Below are 6808 nucleotides of genomic sequence, written 5' to 3' on the forward strand. Positions count from 1 at the left end.
TTGTAATATTCCATCCTTTATTTATCTGATCTGATACAAGACTCCTCCACCTGGACATAACTTTCAATATTTCGCAGTAGATGAGGAAAGATGGCAGAAGCAGCAGGTATTGTTGGTCGAAACACCAAAAAAGAAATCGATTTTCATTATCTAATTCAATTATATATTTTTTTAAAATAACACTTTGATGTTTTGCAAAATTCATTCTACAAATCATATACTTTGAAAACTTGATGAGTTATGTACGCTTTACAAAGGTGTTGTTTCAGCCCTCTTTAGAACATAACTCAAGAACTACAGGACCTATACAAAAGTATAATTATCTGTGATATTTGAATTCTTCTACACGCTTGCTATGAAATGATCAATGTAATTTTTGCCAAAGCGCATTATTATTCACAAGATGCTATGAACTACCAGATCGCAACATTTTAAAATAGTTGCTAACCTTAAATTGCAGCTTTAACTTTTCAGGGGATTGGATAGTTTTAACAGATCCCTTTATATGTTTACATTTAACATGTCTAAAGGGATCTGTAGACAGCTCGTACAGTTTAATACTGCTTCTGGAAAATTTCTGTGCCGCTGGGTTTGATCAGATTGTCCCACGTCTAGTTCTAAGTCTAGATCTAGCTTCAATCATGTGTCTCGGTTCAGTGAAGGTCTTTGTTTCTTGATGTGGATGGCTTCCAGGACCCTCCTGGGAAAGTCTCTTGTTTCTATATCCTCGATATTATGAGAAACAAGGGGGAGTGCTTAATCATGAACATACTTTTAATTGCGAAATGGATTTTACCGCTTGGGTGATGTTACGATAAGAATTGGCTTGAAAAGAGTTTCCCACGAATGAGACCATACCCAGACCTAAACCCTTTTATGAAGAAAATTTATCTTTCTTATGGCCACCCAGTGTAAAGTTTTCAAAATGTCGCCCTTGTACATTTCTCTATGAAACAAGACCACAATAAATAGACGAGGAAAGTCAAGGAATCAATAACCTGTCCCATGTCCTTCCATACGTGTAAATCCGGCGGCAAAATGCAGTCATCCCCTTAAAGCCTTAATGTACGATCTTTTTTCAGAATATACCTTTATTTTTTTCAAAACCGATTTTTTTTGGGGGGCATATTTGTAAATACTTACACATGTTCCAACTTAAAATATGATGTGTTCTAAAATGGGGGATTTAAAGTCATCATATGACGTGCTCTGTTGTCCTAAAATCAGCTGAATAAGGTTGAATCCAATCAAGTTGTGAGTGGACATCTGCAAATATTACAAATATGCCAACAAATCAGGTTTCAAACAATTGACCAAACTCATTTTAAAAGATCGTACATTATGGCTTTAATATAAGTTTGAATTGTTTTCGACCTTGCACTTCAGAATTGTCACTTTTGTTTACAATATATTTCTTTCTATGATTATATGCTGTTTCAGTCAAAGCAAGGTAAATTTTAATATAAAACGGTGTATCTTGCAGACATTATAATAATATTGATTTGATTTAAAATTATTTTGAAGCAACCGCTGTGGATCGTCATTGTTGAACTTCGGAAAGTACTAAAATTTGAAATATATTATATTAATCACTGTTCTTTTCAACCGATGTTTTAACCAATTGTTCTGTTAACTAACGTAATAGGCCCTATTGACCCCTGCCCCTAAGGAATGGACTTTCGTTTATAGGACTTCGTCGAACTTTTGGGTTGTTCCGTAAGTTTATAATTATATTGGGTTTATCCCTAAGTCAAGTTAGCTCAATCGATAAGGCGTTCGACTGTGGCGCGAGAGGTTGTGGTTTCGGGAGCTTGGTGGTGGTTTAGTACGTTCTCATGGAAAAATTGAGTTACCATGAAATTCATGCTCATATCGGGAAGTTCACATTGTAAAATGCAACGATCTTATTATGCAATTATGTCACCACATACATGCAAAGCAAACCTCTAAGGTGGGAGGGTGAAGGGAATTTCCCTTTTAATACCTTCAAGTTGAATTTCCTCTCAACGCTAAAACTGAATTTATACTCAGTCACAGAGTCACTGCATGAACGGTAAGGGATTGACTTCAGACCAATGAAGTAGAACACTTGTCCAACGCGACAGAAAGCGCCACATGATTGGTCAAAACTCATTCGGGCAGCGTTGCCTAGGGTAAATTCAGCTTTAATTAACATTGATGATGGAAAAAGGGAAGTATGCTTTGCAAAATGTACTACGATATGATAACATTATTATCATAATATAGATCATCATCGTATACATAATACATAAACCGAAAGGTGGTAGGGGATTCCCCATGGTTGCCAGGTTTTTTAGGATTAGATTTTCGTCAGCGTACCCGTGAAGCCGACTTGAATTTTCAGCGGCTTATTTCCTGATCCACAGCATTATTCCCTTTAAGTTTCCCAAATTTTCCTAGACTACAATGTTATCCGAAACCTTTACCTATACGTATTATACTGTTGTCTAAAATTAACTTTTTAGATCATGCACTTGTGTATGATTATGATTTTTATGTGCAATACTTATTTATGGCTAAAATTGTTTATATTTTTTGGTTGTTGTATTTTTGTGATTGAATCATATTATGCTATGCTTATTTTGGGGTTGAAAGTTGACTCATATTTGTAATTTTAGGTACGCATTTTCTTAAATTGTAAATCATTTCAAAGTTTCAAATAAGCCTTTGTGCCAAAAATGTTGCGATGTTTTATACCTTAAATAAATAAATAAATAAATAAATAAATAAATAAATAAATAAATAAATAAATAAATAAATAAATAAATAAATAAATAAATAAATAAATAAATAAATAAATAAATAAATAAATAACATTTATATTATGGTCATGATAGTTGCTACCTCTACAAAGTCCAAGGATCGAGTCCTATTTTGCATGGTGCATGCTGTATAGCTCTGTATGGCAATAAACATTATTACGAAAAACACATTTGTCATTGCGCATTCATCATTCATGCAATAAGAGTCACGTAAAGTTATTTTTAGAAAACAATGCAGCTGCAAGTTGTTTACTACACAGTTCAATAATTCACTGAAATCAGAAATACAACCGATCCATAAATGCGCATTTCAGTAGTAACTACTAGTAACCATGTCCATTGTATCAGTAAAGTTGTCCTCTTACGGTAATTGCATTTTGGTATGATACACTCGTGTTCATTCATTAGTGCACATGTATGCCTATAAACGGGGTTACGGAACTTTGTAATTAAAACGAGATCCTATATAATTTACTGGATTTCTGCCAACCCGCCATCAATTTAACATAATGATACACAAATGTTTATTGATGTATGAATGAACACTATACTCCTGCAAGCTGGAACCGTAAACATTTTCATGGAAAGTTCGTTGACAGTGGCAAAATCTCAAAATATAATCATAATATCCCGCATATAAATGCAAAGACAGTGACCTGTGAATCTATGATAAGTTCACTGAATTTTGTACCGTAACACTAAGCTACACTACATGGATGTCAACAACAAATGTGTTAACCAATGGGCTCTAATCACTTTCTTACGCATTACAAACATTGTGTGAGTAACATAATGTCGACATTGGTAAATCCAAACTCTAAGATGTCGGTCGACTGCTACCTTCGAGACGACAAATGTCTTATTCCAATTATCGGCACCGTGATATTTACGGCAGAATATGCCATCGTCATTGTTGTGTGTGTGCTTCTTCTAAACCAGGAATTTGAGAATGTTCAACACTTGATACCCAACAACATCAACTCGAGACCATCGACAGTTCCTAATGTGTGTGTATTTGCCCAAAACAATCTGCCGCAGCTGTTGGTGATGGTGTGAAGGTGCCAATGAGCCTGGTAGACTATTCTCCACCGATACCGATGGGTGTGGACCAGCATCGGTAACAGCGAAAAACAATGGAGTGAAGCAAGAAGCATTATCGCCGAAAACTGTTGTGAGATAAATCTTCACGAGTTAAAAAAGGTACGCGGAAAAGATGATCATATTTCGATTTGTACATGTGAGAGGAGTCATGTTTTTAGGATTGCTTACTATTTTCTTTCACGATAAAGATAACTTAAATGCTTTTTTGTTTTAATTGTCTTTTCCATATCAGCATATTAAAGATTTTCTGAGATTCCATCGACAAAGTAGCTCGGTTACCACATATAAACGATCCGGTAAGCTCAAGGTTTAAATAAAAAAAATTCTCCTCGCATTTAAAGGAAACTAAGCAAGTGCAGTTTCGAGCCTCAAAGGAAATTAGTTTTTTGGTCTTTATACCGAAAAAGAAAAAAGAAAGAAAAATCAAGCGCAAGATAAGTACAAACCATTACAATTTTTTGAGAGTTCGAAGGTAAAACTTTCTAAATCGGTAAGTTTGATTTAGTTTAATTGGTCGGCATTTTCTATAAAAAAAATTGATTTGGAATTGAATTTTGATTTTGAATTCAAACATGAAATTAGTTTTTTGCGGCAAGTCTTGCGATGCCCAAAAGGGTCGCGACCACTGTTTTGGAACCACTGTATATCCAGAACGATTTGGATTAAGACAATTATTTTACATATTTCTAACAGTACATTTGCACACGGTATCGAGGAGAAGGAAACGATCGGTTCCGTATACTACAGTGAGAGTGGATAACTTTTATGAAAATGACGAGGAGAATGACACGATTACAGGACCTACGGCACCTCCTGTGTGTGGAGCGCATCTGATTGGTCAATTTAACAGAGAATTTACAAAAGGTAATCATGGTAATGATGCAATTGTCGTTGGCAATTTATTATATTTATCATAATATTTTAATCTATATTGCTACCCAATCTTATAAATCTATACTATAATCTCTAACCTTCACAACCAGATTCCTATTGTTACCACTGTCAGAGGTACAGCTACCCAGCTACTTCATTGGTACGCTAGAGTACATGTATGGGTACTCTAGAGTACATTTGTGGGTAATCTAAAGTACTCACATCGGAATCATGTATACCAGTAAACAACAATGGTACTGGATTGGTACTGCACTGGTACTCTAGAGTAGCCACACAGTTGCTGGGAAGCAGTGTACCTCTGGGGTTTGGCAGCAATAATAATCTGGTAGTGTTATTAGTACTTAGACCATAGATTTTAATCTATGCTTAGACATATATCCTAAATCCTAAATTTTTAAATACTATTTGCTGATTTGCTGTTTAATAAAATTAATAATCTTCTAAATATTGCTTAGCCATTCCAGGAAAAAATAGTTGGCACACTTGCACTAAACAAAGGAAATGCGTGCCCTATTAAAATTGGGGAGACGAGTGAAACATGCATACAATATATGTGAAGTACATACGCCCCCCATATCTCATTCTTCCCCACTCCCCATCTTTTCAATGTTGGAGGTCTCATGGACCTGTTGACAACATGGCTTCGTCCAACATTGAATTGGGGGAGCGGGGGAAGAGATATACCAAAAGACGTGCAAAGTGTGCCAACCTTTTTTTTCGTGGATTGTAAGTTGTGATAAAGAAAACTTCACTATACGTTAACGTTCATACTTACATCATCGGGCAATATGCGACAAATCTTACACATTACTCTGTCCCATCTTGTATATATTGCAGGAATTGGCGATTTTAAAACTTTAAAGGAATGGACAACAAAAAGAGTCAAGGGTCGTATCTTTGAAAACCTTCACTACAACAAGAAAGACGGCCACATCAGAGTGATCATTTCTGGTTTTATTACATTTACTGCCAAGTAAGAAATATAATGTTATAATTAATATTCTTGTATGAAATTGCTGCAAAGCTTTAGCCTGGTGGGGTTGACAGGAGGATGTATGCTCTTCATTGGAAAAAAAAAAAAAAAAAGATGTGGAATATATGTTAAAAAACAACCAGGGTCCTCTGAGGTCAAGTTGTAAATTGCTCCAATTTGACTAAAACTTTGTGAAAATAACTGCGAGGAGAACATGCTAAACAATTGTACCAGATTTTCATCTGTTTTTGGTTAGATGTTGAGAAAGCCATAAACAAAGCATTGCAAAGCATTAAAAAATACCAGGCACATCAGCCTGCCATCTTTCCAAACTTGTTATTCAGTTAAATCAATCTGATGGCGGCGCTTTTCAGGATAAAGACTATATTATTCTGTACCGGTCTGATTTGATTTGGTGGTAATGATCATGATCATATAATAATCAGTCCAAGAGAACGCCAAAATATGGATCAGGAGTATTACATAATGATACCTTCACAAGTGACAATAGCTGCACTAGGTTAATCGTATAATCTCCTTATGTGGTTAGTATGGCTGGGCCAGGAACCACAAGGTCAGCCAATGTATGTACATGTATTCGGTACATGGTCGTAGAGATTAAAGTTAGAAACAGTGCAAAATATATATATACCAAGAGGTATAGATAAACACAATGTTTCGGGTTGGACCTTTAATGTAAGTGTGAGGCCAACCAGAGAAAAAACTTACACCACAATGCATCACAAACCAAAGCACAATTACACAACAAAAAAGAAAAAATCTATACCAGAAAGCTGAAGCAAACAAACCCCTTAAGCAACCATGTTAAGAAAATACAGGTGAACAGGGTGGAACAAGAAATTTACAAAATTGAATGTACAAAATCTTAATATTGAGTCCACGAGGTTGCAGAAAAGTGCCGGAGTTTGAATATCAAAGGGTGTTCTGCAATGAGTCTGTCCTTATTGGAGCCGCGAGATTGTATAACAGCAGAAACTCTGAAGGGCTAAATATTACAAAGAGAAGGTGGATTGAAATGACGAGCAAACAGGGAAAC

At 35.5% G+C, this 6808-nt stretch overlaps 1 long non-coding RNA gene across 1 annotated transcript; it reads left to right on the forward strand.

The window, feature by feature from the left end:
- The first annotated feature begins 3167 nt into the window (after positions 1-3167).
- LOC140145666 (uncharacterized) lies at positions 3168-5828 on the forward strand. The gene is made up of 4 exons (XR_011858115.1): positions 3168-3983; positions 4117-4180; positions 4578-4748; positions 5616-5828. It is a non-coding gene; the product is annotated as an uncharacterized lncRNA (long non-coding RNA).
- Positions 5829-6808: the final 980 nt, after the last annotated feature.

Source organism: Amphiura filiformis, unplaced genomic scaffold (assembly GCF_039555335.1).
Source record: "Amphiura filiformis unplaced genomic scaffold, Afil_fr2py scaffold_553, whole genome shotgun sequence".
Lineage (NCBI taxonomy): Eukaryota > Metazoa > Echinodermata > Ophiuroidea > Amphilepidida > Amphiuridae > Amphiura > Amphiura filiformis.